This window comes from Coregonus clupeaformis, chromosome 21 (genome assembly GCF_020615455.1).
Source record: "Coregonus clupeaformis isolate EN_2021a chromosome 21, ASM2061545v1, whole genome shotgun sequence".
Lineage (NCBI taxonomy): Eukaryota > Metazoa > Chordata > Actinopteri > Salmoniformes > Salmonidae > Coregonus > Coregonus clupeaformis.
This window is the reverse complement of record NC_059212.1, coordinates 27,117,635-27,136,645: the sequence shown is the minus strand read 5'-3', so window position 1 is coordinate 27,136,645 and position 19,011 is coordinate 27,117,635. Positions and strand designations below refer to the sequence as shown.

At 44.4% G+C, this 19,011-nt stretch overlaps 1 protein-coding gene across 5 annotated transcripts in view; it reads right to left on the bottom strand.

Moving 5' to 3' along the window:
- LOC121535164 (cyclin-Y) overlaps window positions 1–19,011 on the bottom strand; it is a 46,494-nt gene that overhangs the window by 13,987 nt on the left and 13,496 nt on the right. The window contains exon 1 of one of the 5 annotated variants that reach the window (XM_041841949.2): window positions 3,472–4,128. The exons of the other annotated variants lie outside the window; for them this stretch is intronic. The gene's annotated coding sequence lies outside the window, so the exon portion shown is untranslated. Of the gene's footprint in view, window positions 1–3,471; window positions 4,129–19,011 lie in introns of those variants that run through there. 5 annotated transcript variants of the gene reach the window in all.

The following is a 19,011-nucleotide window of genomic DNA, read 5'->3' as shown; positions in this document are numbered from 1 at the left end:
TCTTGTATGTCTTCCATTTCCTAATAATTGCTCCCACAGTTGATTTCTTCAAACCAAGCTGCTTACCTATTGCAGATTCAGTCTTCCCAGCCTGGTGCAGGTCTACAATTTTGTTTCTGGTGTCCTTTGACAGCTCTTTGGTCTTGGCCATAGTGGAGTTTGGAGTGTGACTGTTTGAGGTTGTGGACAGGTGTCTTTTATACTGATAACAAGTTCAAACAGGTGCCATTAATACAGGTAACGAGTGGAGGACAGAGGAGCCTCTTAAAGAAGAAGTTACAGGTCTGTGAGAGCCAGAAATCTTGCTTGTTTGTAGGTGACCAAATACTTATTTTCCACCATAATTTGCAAATAAATTCATTAAAAATCCTACAATGTGATTTTCTGGATTTTTTCTCTCTCAATTTGTCTGTCATAGTTGACGTGTACCTATGATGAAAATTACAGGCCTCTCTCATCTTTTTAAGTGGGAGAACTTGCACAATTGGTGGCTGACTAAATACTTTTTTTCCCCACTGTACATGCTGACCACACCACTCGCGTTACGTGCGCTCCAAAATAAATGTACACATACATGTTATTCAATAATTTCATCCAAACTGCTCGAGCGCTTGACGCGCTGCAAGTCCCGCCTTTCCCCATCTCCTCATTGGTTTTTAGGAGCATATACCCACGTTGGTGATTGACAGATGAACTGAGGTCCACACACCAGTCCAGTTGGTGGTGGCAATGCACCTTAAAGCTGGTTGCCAACCTCCATATAAAGTCCAAAGGAGAAGCCTGAAGGTGGAGCGATTACTAGAAACAAACTCGGTTTACCCTTTTATCAGTGGATTAATTGTCGGAGTAAAGGACCTTGTGCATTTCAGGTAAAATAACAACCCAATGTTTATATCCCAGGACGAATTAGCTAGCAACAGCAACCCAGCAAGCTAAATTGCCATGAATGTTTCATCCGTTTCCACCTGTCCCCAAATTAATATAGTTGGTTCAGAGTTGGTTTTGATATTTCAACCTGCGTGTCCTGATCGCGTCTGGTGTGGATGGACAAAATCAACATGTGTGCGATGGTGCACACGGACACGCGCTTGCCCAGTCTAGTCAGCATGTTAGCTGACAGGGAGTTCCACTATGGAGCAGCGTTTGCTGTGGCACTGCTTCGCTGGAAGATCGCCTTGTATTCTGTGTTAGTACAAGGAGTGGAATGGTAGCTAACCTGACTGGTACACTGGCTACCTCAAATAACCTTTTTTGGTGAATTCAGAATTTTAAAAAATGCCAGGAATGCAGGGAGGTCCTCTAACTCTTACTGTGTCCCAAATGGCACCCTATTCCCTATACCAAATGGAATAAGGTGACATTTAGTACGCACATCACTTCCTCTGGCAGGCAGACCCAGACACAGGCAGTAGATTACAGAGCAATACATAACAGAACAGGACAGCCACGCATTCATATGACCTGGCAGCAACCCAGACAGAGAGCATGCGGGCCTGGTTATAGGCCAACTGACCAGGAGGGATGGGCCAGAGCTGAGAAAGACCCATTTGGTTAGAATGTAACTCGCGGAGACAAAGCCTAGGCATTAGCTCAAGGAGCTAACACAAATCTTCAGGTCTCAGGCAAAGTTACTTGCCCATCTCAGGCTTCATTCCATGTTATTGTGGGTGAGAAGCAACAGCACATAACAATACTTTTGGCTGGAAACCTTGACCAACTAAATGGACTGACTATGTAGATTAGTCTTGCATAAAACACAGCCATTTCATTGATTTAGCACACTTATGCAACATAAACCTAGGTTGTGTCTGAAATGGCATTCTATTCACTGTACAGCACCCTACATTTGACCAGGGCCAATAGGGCTTAGGTCAAAAGTAGTACACTAAATAGGGAACAGGGTCCCATTTCGGACACAGCCTCAGAGTATCACAATGGAGGAGGTTTCCACATATTCAGAAATTAGGACCAGGAGGTATTCAGAGGGTGAGGTCACTTGAACGCAATTAGCGAAAGGGGGTCAGGCATTCCACAACAAAGCATGGACAAGGTACCAACCGATGTCCCTTTTCTGTACAGCAAAGCTGTTTTTAAATAGTTTAAAAGTACACAATACAGTAAATCAAATTGCCTAGATGCTGTAAGATTCTATACGTAATCAATGAATGTCAATAAAAGATCATTCACACCTAATTTCTCCCTATCAAACAAGCTGAACTCACTTTGCAGTACACAGTGGGTTGCATCCCAAATGACACCCTATTCCCTATATAGTGCACTACTTTTAACCAGAACCCTAGGTGCCATTTGAGACATAACAGTGTAGATTAATTGGCATCATCCCTGACAGCATGCAGACAGGAAGGATATGAGAGCTCAGCCTTTTAGTCCATGCCTGCAGGGATCCCCTGCCCACTCATCCTGCAGAGGAACTACCACAGAGGGAGGGGGGCAATTCTACAATAACAGAATGATGCTGAGACTCAGTTTTTTGTATGTCAAACAAAAACGAATGATTGCAAAGTTAAACCATACAACTATGCACAGGGACAACTTAACACATTTCCACAGAAAGTTTTACAAAAACACATTTAATAATTGGATTGGATTCATATAGCGCTTTTCTACCAACTGGAGGTACTCAAAGCACTTTTACATAGTAGGGGAAACTCACCTCATCCACCACCGATGTGTTGCACCCACCTGGGTGATTCACTGTGACCATTTTTGTGCCAGAACGCTCACCACACATCAGCTATCAGGTGGAGAGGTGAGGAGTGATATGCCAATTAGGAATGAGGGGGATAATTAAGTGGCCATGATGGAATGGGACCGGGTTGGGAATTTCGCCATGACACCGGGGTTAACACCCCTACTATTACAATAAGTGCCATGCGATTTTTAAATGACCACAGAGAGTCAGGACACCTGTTTAACTTCCCATCTGAAAGATGGCACCCTACGCAAGGCAATGTCCCCTTCACTGCCTTGGGATCTCCTTAGACCAGAGGAAAGAGTGCCTCCTACTGGCCCTCCAACACCACTTCCAACAGCATCTGGTGTCCCATCCAGGGACCGACCCTGCTTAGCATCAGAGGAAAGCCAGCAGTGGGATGCAGGGTGGTATTACTTGAAGAACAGTGCAGATGTGAAGTTTGGTAACAGAATGACAGCACAAACAGTACAAACCATCATTCTGTTACCAAACATTGCATCTGCACTGTTCAATTAAATGTGTTTTTGTAAAATGTTCTGTGGAAATTGTTAAAAGTTGTCCTTGTGCATCGTTGTATGGTGTATTTAACTTTGCAATCATTGTTTTTTGTTTGACATACATTTTAAAGTGAAAAATCTGAGTCTCAGCATCATTCTGTTACTGTGGAATTGTCCAGGGGCAGAGAGACAGGAGCAGCAGCCAATGCTGTCAGAGAAGATGCAGCCACACCCATCACTGGGCTCCATGAGAGTCACCTGAGACATGGCTCAACACTTCTGACAACTGACAGAGATGATCCGCATCATAGGTCCCTCTGTCTCAATCTGACACTGTCCCTCCTTTCTGACTGAGTATGATTTTGCTGTCAGACAGTGGGATGTCAATCAGTAGGATCTAGGGCAGCTGAGACACCATCTGTGGAATGCCTGCTGCTTCTCTAACAAGGAGGAACAGCCATGTGATACAGTACACACAAAGTCAAATACCGTAAACAGACAGAGGATGAGCCAGACAAAAACACACACACTTGCACAGCCAGAGGCTATATTCCAGCAGGCCTGAATGTAAATGTAAAAATGTAAATCCCAGTCCTGAAGGGTGTCACAGATCTGCTAAATACATCCCGTATGTGAAAAACAAGGCTGCTAATCTGGAGCTGCCACTCAAACCCCATGACACTCTCACAACAGAGCTGGGTTAGCCCAAAACTGCGGCAGGTAGCCTAGCGGTTAAGAGCGTTGGGCCAGTAACTGAAAGGTCGCTGGTTCGAATACCTGAGCCGGCAAGGTGGAAGGATCTGCTGTTCTGTCCTTGAGCAAGACAGTTAACAAAAACTGCTCCTCGGGCATCGATTAAGGCAGCCCCCTGCACCTCTCTGATTCAGAAGAGTTGGGTTAAATGCAGAAGACACATTTCGGTTAAATGCATTCAGTTGTGCAACTGACTAGGTATCCCCTTTCATTTTACATTTACATTTTAGTCATTTAGCAGACGCTCTTATCCAGAGCGACTTACAGGAGCAATTAGGGTTAGGTGCCTTGCTCAAGGGCACATTTACGTCATTTAGCAGACGCTCTTATCCAGAGCGACTCACCAATTGGTGCGTTCACCCTATAGCCAGTGGGATAACCACTTTACAATTTTGGGGGTAGAAGGATTACTTTATCCTATCCCAGGTATTCCTTAAAGAGGTGGGGTTTCAAATGCCTCCGGAAGGTGGTGAGTGACTCCGCTGTCCTGGCGTCGTGAGGGAGCTTGTTCCACCATTGGGGTGCCAGAGCAGCGAACAGTTTTGACTGGGCTGAGCGGGAACTATGCTTCCGCAGAGGAAGGGAGCCAGCAGGCCAGAGGTGGATGAACGCAATGCCCTCGTTTGGGTGTAGGGACTGATCAGAGCCCGAAGGTACAGAGGTGCCGTTCCCCTCACTGCTCCATAGGCAAGCACCATGGTCTTGTAGCGGATGCGAGCTTCAACTGGAAGCCAGTGGAGTGTGCGGAGGAGGGGGTGACGTGAGAGAACTTGGGAAGGTTGAACACCAGACGGGCTGCGGCATTCTGGATGAGTTGTAGGGGGTTTAATGGCACAGGCAGGGAGGCCAGCCAACAGCGAGTTGCAGTAGTCCAGACGGGAGATGACAAGTGCCTGGATTAGGACCTGTGCCGCTTCCTGTGTAAGGCAGGGTCGTACTCTCCGAATGTTGTAGAGCATGAACCTGCAGGAGCGGGTCACCGCCTTGATGTTGGCGGAGAACGACAGGGTGTTGTCCAGGGTCACGCCTAGGCTCTTCGCACTCTGGGAGGAGGACACTGCGGAGTTGTCAACCGTGATGGCGAGATCATGGAACGGGCAGTCCTTCCCCCGGGAGGAAGAGCAGCTCCGTCTTGCCAGGGTTCAGCTTGAGGTGGTGATCCGTCATCCATACTGATATGTCTGCCAGACATGCAGAGATGCGATTCGCCACCTGGTTATCAGAAGGGGGAAAGGAGAAGATTAGTTGTGTATCGTCAGCGTAGCAATGATAGGAGAGGCCATGTGAGGATATGACAGAGCCAAGTGACTTGGTGTATAGGGAGAAAAGGAGAGGGCCTAGAACTGAGCCCTGGGGGACACCAGTGGTGAGAGCACGTGGTGCGGAGACAGCTTCTCGCCACGCCACTTGGTAGGAGCGACCGGTCAGGTAGGACGCAATCCAGGAGTGAGCCGCGCCGGAGATGCCCAGCTCGGAGAGGGTGGAGAGGAGGATCTGATGGTTCACAGTATCAAAGGCAGCAGACAGGTCTAGAAGGACAAGAGCAGAGGAGAGAGAGTTAGCTTTAGCAGTGCGGAGAGCCTCTGTGACACATAGAAGAGCAGTCTCAGTTGAATGACCAGTCCTGAAACCTGACTGGTTTGGGTCAAGAAGGTCATTCTGAGAGAGATAGCAAGAGAGTTGGCTAAAGACGGCACGCTCAATAGTTTTGGAAAGAAAAGAAAGAAGGGATACTGGTCTGTAGTTGTTGACATCAGTGGGATCGAGTGTTGGTTTCTTGAGAAGGGGAGCAACTCTCGCTCTCTTGAAGACGGAAGGGACATGGCCAGCGGTCAAGGATGAGTTGATCAGCGAGGTGAGGTAGGGGAGAAGGTCACCGGAGATGGTCTGGAGAAGAGAGGAGGGGATGGGGTCAAGCGGGCAGGTTGTTGGGCAGCCTGCAGTCACAAGTCGCAGGATTTTATCTGGAGAGAGAGGGGAGAAAGAAGTCAAAGCATAGGGTAGGGCAGTGTGAGTAGGACCAGCAGTGTCATTAGACTTAACAAACGAGGATCGAATGTCGTCAACCTTCTTTTCAAAGTGGTTGACGAAGTCATCCACAGAGAGAGAGGAGGGGGGCGGGGGGGGAGGATTCAGGAGGGAGGAAAATGTGGCAAAGAGCTTCCTAGGGTTAGAGGCAGATGCTTGGAATTTAGAGTGGTAGAAAGTGGCCTTAGCAGCGGAAACAGATGAAGAAAATGTAGAGAGGAGGGAGTGAAAAGATGCCAGGTCGGCAGGGAGTTTAGTTTTCTTCCATTTCCGCTCCGCTGCCCGGAGCTCTGTTCTGTGAGCTCGCAATGAGTCATCAAGCCACGGAGCTGGAGGGGAGGACCGAGCCGGCCGGGAGGATAGGGGACACAGAGAGTCAAAGGATGCAGAAAGGGAGGAGAGGAGGGTTGAGGAGGCAGAATCAGGAGATTGGAGGGAGAAGGATTGAGCAGAGGGAAGAGATGATAGGATGGAAGAGGAGAGAGTAGTGGGAGAGAGAGAGCGAAGGTTGCGGCGGCGCATTACCATCTGTGTAGGGGCAGAGTGAGTAGTGTGGGAGGAGAGCGAGAGAGAAAAGGAAACAAAGTAGTGGTCGGAGACATGGAGGGGAATTGCAGTGAGATTAGTAGAGGAGCAGCATCTAGTGAAGATGAGGTCAAGCGTATTGCCTGCCTTGTGAGTAGGGGGGACGGTGAGAGGGTGAGGTCAAAAGAGGAGAGAAGTGGAAAGAAGGAGGCAGAGAGAAATGAGTCAAATGTGGACATAGGGAGGTTGAAATCCCCCAAAACTGTGAGGGGTGAGCCATCCTCAGGAAAGGAACTTATCAAGGCGTCAAGCTCATTGATGAACTCTCCAAGGGAACCTGGAGGGCGATAGATGACAAGGATATTAAGCTTAAATGGGCTAGTGACTGTGACAGCATGGAATTCAAATGAGGAGATAGACAGATGGGTTAGGGGAAAAATTGAGAATGTCCACTTGGGAGAGATGAGGATTCCTGTGCCACCACCCCTCTGACCAGATGCTCTCGGGGTATGCGAGAACACATGGTCAGATGAGGAGAGAGCAGTAGAAGTAGCAGTGTTTTCAGTGGTAATCCATGTTTCCATCAGCGCCAGGAAGTCGAGGGACTGGAGATTAGCATAGGACTAGTGCACTACTAGTCCTATGGGCCCTGGTTAAAGGTAGTGCACTATATAGGAAAAAGGGTGCCATTTGCGATGCAAACCTACAAAGTTTGGTTCTGCTCCCTGTTCAATAAAGGGTGGGGATGTGTGTATAGTTTAGAACTGCATGGTCGTTACATGGTTAACAGGAGCTGTTGCCGCTTTATTCTATATCTAGATATAGGTGCATAAGCCAATGTATCACTGACAAGAGGGATGAAGAATTATATTAATTATTACTTTTTATGGTACTTTGACACCTTTAAAATGTCATACATTCTTATTTGATTTACTACGTACATTTCACAATGCCATGCAAGACTTAGTGGTGTGACAGTATCCACCACTAACTAGGGCTGGCCGATATATTTTATTAATTCCAATGTATGTTTTTGCGCGACATTCCAAATGCCTGTATCGCAGAATCGAGTTTTTTATTTTTCGTTTTTATGTGCGTTTATGTCCGCTTGTTCTCATGTCTTTTTGGTCTGGTCCTCTCCTTCTGTGCTGTGCACCTTCCCATTTACACCAGATATCTGTATATGACGAGATGCTCATGTCTCCGCCCTAACAATGAGAGTCGTTGTACCAAAGGCGGGAAGGCAGGCGACAAGCTTAGGTTCAAAATAAGCGCATAGGGCTTATTTTGGACAGATTTTGGCGAGTGAAACCTCTCGTCGCCTCTTTCTCCCAAGCCCCTCCCTCTACCACACAACAACAAAGATGAGAGATCACTTCTGCCTCTCTGACAAACGATTTCATCTCGCTATTTGCATTTGATGTTTGGTCCAACAGAATCGGTCATATGGACACCGAAACACAGAGACATTATTTTAATGTAATAGAGGAGAAGTTAACCTTTCGAACCATAACCAGTTTTATATATATATATATATATAAATAAATAAAATGTTTCAACTCCTCAAATTTTGAGCAGAGCAGACTCTACTAAAACGGATGTCCCACTGAACATTAATTCTGGAAAATTAATGCTCAGTTTGTCACGCGCGCATTACGGTACCATGTATCGCTAGCAGCATTTTAGTCAAATAAAGAAGATTATACTAGCTGTTTAATCTGTGTTTTTATAAAATGTGCAATAAGCAGAAAACAATTATATTAGGAATTGGCGACTTGAGAAATAAGGTAGGCAACTTGATTTCAAGATCTGAACAAAGTCGACAGGCTAGCATGTTGTTCAAACAGTTGGAGACGGACAGAAGGTTGTGTGCATAACAATTTAACTGTTTTGCCTTGTTAGCTCAATTCAGAGCTTGTGAAATTATACCTAGATCCAAGTTGGCTAAACTTGAAATATAAATAGTAGCTGGCTACTCACTAGCACGTGGGCTTGTGCTTGAGAGATTGTTTATGAGACCGGTGTTAATTTTCTATAATGCCTGCTACATTATTAGTGGATGTGCATTATGCATGGTTCTGGTTCAAATTGTAACAAAAAGGGTATTTTTAAAGACAGACCTGAAAGCCAGATAAGTGATTATGCAAAAATCCAAAAACAGGTACAACTATTTTGATAAAATAATTACATTATTAGTTGGTCTTACGGTTGTGGAAGGCATATATTCAGCCTAGGTATTCTTTCACAAGCTCTGAATTCATTCGATTATTGCTGACTGTTTTAAATGCAGTGTATTTTACCGTTAATTGTACAACAAAGCTTATTTAGAGAAAACATTTAAAATCGAGAATCACCCATAAGTTTGAAGAATCATAAATAATCGAGATGAGTTTTAGGCCATATCGCCCAGTCCTACCACTAACACAGACACACAACTAATTGATGAGGCCATGTCTGAACCACAGGAACCAGAGTACAGAAACCTCCATAGCCTTGTAAGGCTGTCATACTGCTATCTGCCAAGACTACCTTCAATCCAGTCAACATCGATCTGCCACTTCAGATCCATTTGCAAATGACCGGTTGTTAAATAACGGTCTGGCAACGGACCAGAAACACAGCACTGCATCTGAAACGTCCCAATGATGGATGAGGCAGTCAGTTGATCACGCCCACACCAAATCCCCTTATAGTGCATTTAATATGTCCATTAAGTTCTCACACTCGCCAGCCATTTTCTGCACACACACAGGTCTATTCCCTATATGGTGTACTGCTTTTAACCAGGCCAGATTGGGCTCAGGCCCACAAGGTTCTGTTAAAAAGGTGCAATTTCGAAATTTGGGTGTGCATCAGCAGTTTTCCTCTTGTTATGTCAGTCAATGACAATCACTCAATTAGCCCATGTCAGCTTACATTTTTTTAGATTGTTAAATTAGTCTAGCCAGCTATCTAAACTTGTAGTAACCATGGTCAAATTAACGACCAGGGGGCCCCCATTGATTTATACTGAACAAAAATATAAAAAACGCAATATGCAACAATTTCAACGAGTTACAGTTCAGGAAATAAGTCAATTGAAATAAATTCATTAGGCCCTAATCTATGGATTTCACATGACTGGGCAGGGGCGCAGCCATGGGTGGACCTGGGAGGGCATAGGCCCACCCACTTGGGAGCAAGGCCCAGCCAATCAGTTTTTCCCCACAAAAGGGCTTTATTACAGACAGAAATACTCCTCAGTTTCATCAGCTGTCCGGTTGGCTGGTCTCAGACGATCCCGCAGGTGAAGAAGCCGGATGTGGAGGTCCTGGGCTGGCGTGGTTACACGTGGTCTGCGGTTGTGAGGCCGGTTGGACGTACTGCCAAATTCTCTAAAATGAAATGTACTCCCCCCCCCACCACCACCACCCCACCCTTTGTGTCCGGTAGTCATTTAGCCATTCATTGTAGTCATTGTGCTCTGTAGAGTTCCTATTTTCTCGAGTCAATTAACTCGTGATATTCCTGGATTACTCATTACATTAATAAAAGTCCTATTTAACAAATACGAGTCAGTTTAAAAACGGTTAAGGGTACAAAAACGTACATATCTGGCTGTGTTGGCAAAATCACTACATATCCCATCAATTATTAATTGTAAAAATTTCTCACAAAAGTAGTGCATTGGACCTTCACTACTCCTGTATTAGCGGGCCGATACAGCCGTATATTTTTGCCCAAAGAAATGTGCATTAAGTGCTACATTACAGGGCGACCACTGTAAAAGCAAAATTACATTTCTTTAATTGATTTTATGGTGAAATACACAGAGTATACAAAACATTAAGGACACCTGCTCTTTCCATGACAGACTGACCAGGTGAATCCAGGGAAAAGCTATGATCCCTTATTGATTTCACTTGTTAAATCCACTTCAATCAATCAGTGTAGATGAAGGGGAGGAGACCGGTTAAAGAAGGATTTTTAAGCCTTGAGACAATTGAGACATGGATTGTCTATGTGTGCCATTTAGAGGCTGAATGGGCAAGACAAAATATTTAAGTGCCTTTGAATGGGGTATGGTAATAGGTGCCAGGCACACCGGTTTGTGTCAAGAACTGCAACACTGCTGGGTTTTTCACGCTCAACAGTTTCCTGTGTGTATTAAGAATGGTCCACCACACAAAGGACATCTGCAAACTTGACAACTGTGGGAAGCATTGGAGTCAACATGGGTCAGCATCCCTGTGGAACACTTTCGACACCTTTTAGAGTCCACGCCCCAACGAACTGAGGCTGTTGGGAAAAAGATTAGGAAGATGTACCTAATGTTTGGTATACTCAGTCAAATTTGATTTGATTTATATAAATAGTAGGTCATGGATGAAATGGATTAGACTGTAGAAAAGTAGTGTAGATGTCAAGAATATTACCATTTATGGCCCAGACATTAGTAGAGTATCCTCTCCTGGACACAGATTCAGCCTAGCTCTGGAAGAAACAAAGAATCTGTGTCTGGGAAAATTGGCCATGAAAATGTTGACAAATTAGTCCATGTTAATCCTTAAAACAAGTATTGTGACATATTGAAATGGGTTGGCTTGAACAGTATGGTCCAATTGGTTTCAGTAATCCGTTTTCTTTCTGTGCAATATCTAGGATAAACATGGGATAGAGGTGGGCTTGAAAGGAAAGTGTTTTGAGTCATTTACCTTGTGTTTTCTTTGACGTTCCATGCATTCATAAAACACATGTACAGTGACAACAAGCTTACAGTTTACTGTAAACTTGGTTTGTTTACAGGGATTTTTCTGCCATTGAAATCCCTGGGTGGGCCACCCCCCGGGTTGCCTACTATCTTCTGCCGTTGTACCCTTGATCAAGGCACTTAACCCCATACAAAGTAGAATAACTGCACTGTTAAACTACTGTATGTGGTCAACCCGCCATCTGCAGAGCTGCTGGGTGTGCAGGCTTTTGATCCAGCCCTGAAACACACCCGAGTCTGCTTATTAAGGTCCTGTTGAGCAGCTGATGTTTAGGGTACAATGTGGTGTGTTAGAGCGGGGCTCAGACAAAAGCCTGCACACCCAGTAGCTCTCCTGGAGGATGGTTGGCCACACTTGATATAAAATATTGCAACATTACAACCAAATGGGCCTACTTTTATGTCTTTACAATTATTGCCTCATTCAATGAATCAAATGGATAAGGTAGGCTACTTCAAAGCAAGGTAGCTAACAAAGACATGTTCATCTATAACCTTAAGGCTAAAATGATCATGTTTCAGGGGAGGTCTATGCACAGCATGGAAGTCATTTGTCAATTAGGCTATTCTTAGAATATTTTTAACGTTGGTCGGAATTACATGGCTAACATACTGTTTAAAGAGCGACTGCCTTTAAAAAGCAACAAATCCCTTTGAAAACAGCCTAGGTGGCATCGATATTAGTCAGAACCCATTATTCTAGTGTCAAAATTGGACTACAAAGTATTAATAGGATCATTTGTCATAAAGTCAGTATTGTCTGAAACAGAGAGTTTGGAACAGCCATGCATAAAAGTTAAAATGAAGGTTGGGATTTGCAACATTTTTTACTTGAGAAATACTGCACCAAACACCCTAGCTAGATGTTAAATTGCGCAACTAAAACATCCTCTGCAAAAACGTCAAAACTAATTACAGATTTGAGTTTAGATTCATCCTGGGGATTTTGAAGTGAAATAGGCTCATGGGGGACAAACATCATTAACCAAATGCGGAATTGGTCAGGAAACACTTAAAGACTGAAATCTCATTTTTATCTAATGAGCAACATAAAAACACTTGCCAATCAGTGTTTTCAGTGGCTCTTTAATAGAGGGGAATCCCAGCTTCCCAATAATGGTGTCAGATTTTTCTCAACAGTGCCAGTGGAAAGGCGACAACGAGTCAACACCATTCATGCTTAGAGCAAAATAGTTAACTAGCGAGGTAGTATGGCTAGTTATGTTTTGGCTATATAGTTAGTCTATAATTATTTTATAGGCTACCTGCTGCTGAAATCTCCCCCTCAGGCAATGGCCCACACGCAGATGATGCCCACAGAAACGCGCTAAAGGGTAGGCCTAATTCTGATCATGGTTGATGTCAATTTAAGTGACTGATAATAGATTTTAAAAAGGAAAACCTAATATTAAAATTCCATGACTTTTCCAGGATTTTCATGACCGTAAGAACCTTCATTTGACAAATTGGAACAGCGCATCGTGCGCATTCAGGCTGGCGCATTCTCAAACTCGAACAGTTTACTGGCATGCATACAACGGATTCACAGACTAGCAATAAACTTGAACAAAGCGGAATCAGGATATGAATGCCCACTCTCCATTGCTAGTCAACACAGATCCCACCTTTATTCCGCTTTGATCAATCTTTTTTTTTAACGCTGTGTGTGAATCCGGGCCGGTGATAGGACACTTTGTTTTATAGCGGAGCCGGTACGTAATTCCCCCAAAATTAGAGGGCCAGTACGGCGCTCTGGACAGCTCCGGCTGAAGTCAAGCACTGCGTGTATGGCCAACAATGAAAATTCTAAAAAATAAATGTAAAACTGTTCAGAAACCTTAGGGGGCCAAATAAAATCAATCGAGGGCCAAATTTGTCCCGCCGGCCTCCAGTTGCGGAACCCTGTTATAGAACATGTATTTGAGACTGAACTTCAGCACACTTATCAGCAGTCAACTGTAAAATGGAATGGTGACAAAGCCAGCACTGCTGATATTGAATATCTAGCGCAGCAGGTAAACTTTAACAAAGACTCAGAGGCTGTGTCCCAAATGGCACCCTATTCCCTATATAATGCACTACTTCTGGTCAAAAGTAGTGCACTATGTAGGAAATAGGGTGCCATTTGGGGACGCAGCCTGTGTAAGAGGAGAGGGCTATCGGCTAGCAGCCCGTAGTGTAGGCCTGCTGTTCTCTGATAGGCTTTATGAATTGACAATAGGGCTGTTAAACAGTGCTGTGAACTTAAAACGCACACGCACACACGCACACACACACACAAACACACAGAGAGACAACAGAGGAGGAGGCTGGGGCTACCGCTACACGGGCACATATCACAGTCACATGGTTGTTTGGAAACACTGGAGGCCTGCGGGTGACTGGGCAGGCAGGAGGGAGGGAGGGGTCTGGGGAGGATGGTCACAGTAGCACACTTATTATTCACCAGCTCTCGTCTGTTGACATATCGAATGGGCCATTTTGATGTTGTTTCGTATGGTTAGACTTAACAGGGATCGAATGGATTTCATGAGTCACTACAGCAACACATTTTGATTTGATCCATTGCCAAAACAATGTTTTCAGTGTGATAATATTGCCATTAAGATAATGGGAGATTGATAGAGCAGTCAACAAAACAAATAGCTGCCATTTAATGCTTCTAAAGCTAACTTTTACATAAAATCTGCAACAGGTCTTAAGTGAGGCAATGATAGAAAATCCCTCAAGAAACACACTTGCTTCCACTGCCCTCTGTCCGCGTGAACTGTTCCCTTTCAAATCACATTACAAGGGAACTCCTAAGAATCTAGTATGGTGATGTCAGCATGAGTATTTAGTTACTGACATTCTTTTGTGTGGCTCTCACCATGCTGAAAAGCTTCTCCTAATATTACTGACTCTTACTTGCTGTAAAGTACTTTGCACATTAATGCAGCTTTTTGTCAACTGAATCACTTTCTTTATAAACTCATAACCCAAAGCAAAACATGCAAATGTCCAAAAAGAGAGAAATAACAAAAACAGCTACTACTCCCAAACTCCCGTCTGTAGAATCCATCCTGTCACTTAGCAAACACAGTCTGCGTCCAAAATGGCACAATATCCCCTATTTAGTGCACTACTTTTAAACAGGGCCCATAGGACTCTGGTCAAAAGTAGTGCACTATAAGGGTACGGTGCCATTTGGGACGCAAACCCCATCATCAGGCCATTATCCAATCCCCTAATACTGTTTCAACAGACACACCATTGTTGGGCTACAAATGCTGACTGTAAGAGTTTGGTGGATGGTGGTGGGTCCAGTTTAGACAAAACCCTGAGCTGCTGAGCTCTGTCTGGTAAAGAAAGGGTCTATGTCCCAAATGGCACCCCATTCCCTATATAGTGAACTGTATAGGGAATAGGGTGCCTTTGGCACACAAACTGCTCAGGGGTGGTGCTGAGGCATCATTTGAGGAATCCTCTGTCCAGAAGAATATAGCAGCAACACCATAAGCTCAACAAATCAACGAGAGGTGAGACAACTTGAGCTGACGGGGCTGAAATGAGGCCAAAGCACCCTCAGTCAGTCTGCGGTCTGAGAAGGGAGCCCAAGGCGTCAGACGGGGAGATGCGCGCACATACTAAAATGTCAGAGGGAACACCAGTGTGTGTTCTCAGGCAAAGCCACTGTGAATACGAAGAGGCATTAATTCATAACCCCCACATACATTCTGATGTAGAACTGGCTTTTGAGGTCCAAAGTTGAGTTTGAGGGTTATAGAGCAAACACAATTATCACAACAAAGGATGTAAAATGGCTTTCTTTCCCCCTGGCTTGGCTTCCGAGGCATAGACCAAATGGCACAGTTCTAAGCAATCTTGTATCATTTCAAGCAAGCCCCATGGCTACCTACTGATCATAGCATGTTTGTGTTACAGATGCTGTCTGATCTGAAATCCTGCAGCTGTGGCCTTGGAATTATTAATATAAATGTCACAAGCCATATTCATAAAAATATTACTTGAATGTTGCTGTGTGTATTACCACCGCTGTCCCCAAGCAATTTGAATGTCTTGTCCTAAATGTGGGCCTTGGTAATAATGCCCAACACACTTTGTAACAAACCTGCATAAACCACACAACCTTGTCAGAAATAAAGACTGGGAAACTTGTTCAGTGCAATGGTGTATTGATAGGAAAAATCATATGGCGCTCAGCATAAACAAAACAATAATTCAATAAAATCAACAACAAATGAATTGTCCTGTCAGAGCCAACATCACAATTTGAAAACCCTTAGTCCTACCAGAACCTCTGGTTGAATCCTTGAAAGTCCAAATCCAAAGAAATGTTTGTAATCCTATGGATTTTTTTTTAAAGCCTACAAAAAGGAAATCCCAACAGAATCCAGACGCAAAGTCAATAACCCAACAGAAAAGGTAAAGGTCCAAGTGACGAGGATGGCTCTGAACTATTCAATGACTACATTACCACCAAAACAGTGGTTGGGTGAGAAAAGAGGCCTAAAATCCCTTATAGCACACAGCCAAAACATGCTAGCTTCCCCCCACAATGGATCTGCAGACAATTTATGATGGCACATGTGGTTTAAACTACAGTATCTGTCCGACAGGACACAATGTGTGCTTCCTGATGGTGTCAAATCACCTCTATATTACTAAAGGTGTCCCACAGGAGTCAATTTTGGGCCTGTCCTCTTTTCATAAATAATATTGGTCCATCTGCAAAAACCTATAACATTCATCTGTATACAGATGACACTTACAGTTCCTTGCAAAAGTATTCATCCCCCTTGGCGTTTTTCCAATTTTGTTGCATTACAACCTGTAATTAAAATGGATTTTTATTTGGATTTCATGTAATGGACATACACAAAATAGTCCAAATTGGTGGAGTGAAATGAAAAAATAACTTGTTTCAAAAAATTCAAAAACATTAATAACAGAAAAGTGGTGCGTGCATATGTATTCACCCCCTTCGCTATGAAGCCCCTAAATAAGATCTGGTGCAACCAATTACCTTTAGAAGTCACATAATTCGTTAAATAAAGTCCACCTGTGTGCAATCTAAGTGTCACATGATCTGAGTAATATATATATATATATACTAAAATAACACATCCTAGATCTGAATGAATGAAATAATCTTATTAAATACTTTTTTCTTTACCTAGTTGAATGTGCTGACAACAAAATCACACAAAAATTATCAATGTAAATCAAAATGTATCACCCCATGGAGGTCTGGATTTGGAGTCACCCTCAAAATTAAAGTGGAAAACCACACTACAGGCTGATCCAACTTTGATGTAATGTCCTTAAAACAAGTCAAAATGAGGCTCAGTAGTGTGTGTGGCCTCCACGTGCCTGTAAGACCTCCCTACAACGCCTGGGCATGCTCCTGATGAGGTGGCGGATGGTCTCCTGAGGGATCTCCTCCCAGACCTGGACTAAAGCATCCGCCAACTCCTGGACAGTCTGTGGTGCAACGTGGCGTTGGTGGATGGAGCGAGACATGATGTCCCAGATGTGCTCAATTGGATTCAGGTCTGGGGAACGGGCGGTCCATAGCATCAATGCCTTCCTCTTGCAGGAACTGCTGACACACTCCAGCCACATGAGGTCTAGCATTGTCTTGCATTAGGAGGAACCCAGGGCCAGCCGCACCAGCATATGGTCTCACAAGGGGTCTGAGGATCTCATCTCGGTACCTAATGGCAGTCAGGCTACCTCTGGTGAGCACATGGAGGGCTGTGCGGCCCCCCAAAGAAATGCCACCCCACACCATGACTGACCCACCGCCAAACCGGTCATGCTGGAGGATGTTGCAGGCAGCAGAACGTTCTCCACGGCATCTCCAGACTCTGTCACGTCTGTCACGTGCTCAGTGTGAACCTGCTTTCATCTGTGAAGAACACAGGGCGCCAGTGGCGAATTTGCCAATCTTGGTGTTCTCTGGCAAATGCCAAACGTCCTGCACGGTGTTGGCCTGTAAGCACAACCCCCACCTGTGGACGTCGGGCCCTCATACCACCCTCATGGAGTCTGTTTCTGACCGTTTGAGCAGACACATGCACATTTGTGGCCTGCTGGAGGTCATTTTGCAGGGCTCTGGCAGTGCTCCTCCTGCTCCTCCTTGCACAAAGGCGGAGGTAGCAGTCCTGCTGCTGGGTTGTTGCCCTCCTACGGCCTCCTCCACATCTCCTGATGTACTGGCCTGTCTCCTGGTAGCGCCTCCATGCTCTGGACACTACGCTGACAGACACAGCAACCTTCTTGCCACAGCTCGCATTGATGTGCCATCCTGGATGAGCTGCACTACCTGAGCCACTTGGTTGTAGACTCCGTCTCATGCTACCACTAGAGTGAAAGCACCGCCAGCATTCAAAAGTGACCAAAACATCAGCCAGGAAGCATAGGAACTGAGAAGTGGTCTGTGGTCACCACCTGCAAAACCAGTCCTTTATTGGGGGTGTCTTGCTAATTGCCTATAATTTCCATTTGCACAACAGCATGTGAAATGTATTGTCAATCAGTGTTGCTTCCTAAGTGGACACTTTGATTTCACAGAAGTGTGATTGACTTGGAGTTACCTTGAAGAGGAGGTACAGTATCAATGAAATCTCATTAGAGAAAATGATAAAAATCAGGGAAATGCTGGGACTCAAGACTATGTAATGTGTAATCTGGCGGTGCTTTTGTACATTACCTCAGAATAGTACTATGGGTGTATGTGAACAGATATGTAACTGATTGCTTCAGAGTTCCCCTGAGAAGACCATATCTCTGAATAAAGATTCCAAAAATCTTACCCAACATCACACAGGTATGTCAACTCAGATTTGTATAATAGCACTTGACTACAAGTCATTAAGCAGTGAAAATCAGATTGCCAGTAAATTATTTCCTCGAGCACGTTATTTAAGACCAATGAGACAGATGCTTCTAAAAGGGGCTATTAAAGTGATGAGCTGCTCTCTGATGGGAGTAAATGACACATTACTAGTCAATAAATCAAAATCAACTACCTCTAGAACGCCTGCAAAGGCTTAATCTGCTTGAATTATTCATTAGCAGTAAAGGGGGAAGACCATAAGTGGGAATTTAACCGCTCTCCATCGCACAAACTTTGGCATTTATTTTTAGACAGATATCCTCAATGGGTTAGGACTAACTAATTCCAGGTATCCTCAATAAGAGATTATTGGTTTGTAAAAGGTTTTACAAAATGTATTTCCTCTTCAAAACCATAGTTTTGTTTTGAGCTTTTACATAACATATTTTCCCCAAACCACAGGAGGACACGTGACCGTCAAAGACCTGTGTTTATTAGTTGTTAATAATAATATTATTATTATGCATCCTTCTGGTGTGGATCAGTGATAATGAAAGGGATGATGGGGATAGTCTAGCCAGCCAGAGGATCCATTTGTACATACTGTTTATAATTCTGTTTATTATGCCGGGATGCTTTGAGCAGCTGAGGAGCAGCTGATGAAAGGGGGGGTCATTGTGTGATGTGAATGGAACTGAAGATTGAAGCGACGGGGGTGAGGGAGGGAGGATAATATTATCTAAAAGGAGTAGAGGTAAAGGAGCACCATAGGGGATAAACATGCCCATTGAAGTCCAACTCGCTCTCTGGAGAGGGGTATTAAAAGGAAAATAGGACAGCGTCTGAGCATCTCTCGCCCCCTCTCACATTTGCATAATTTCAGACGAGGCTGGCGTATGCA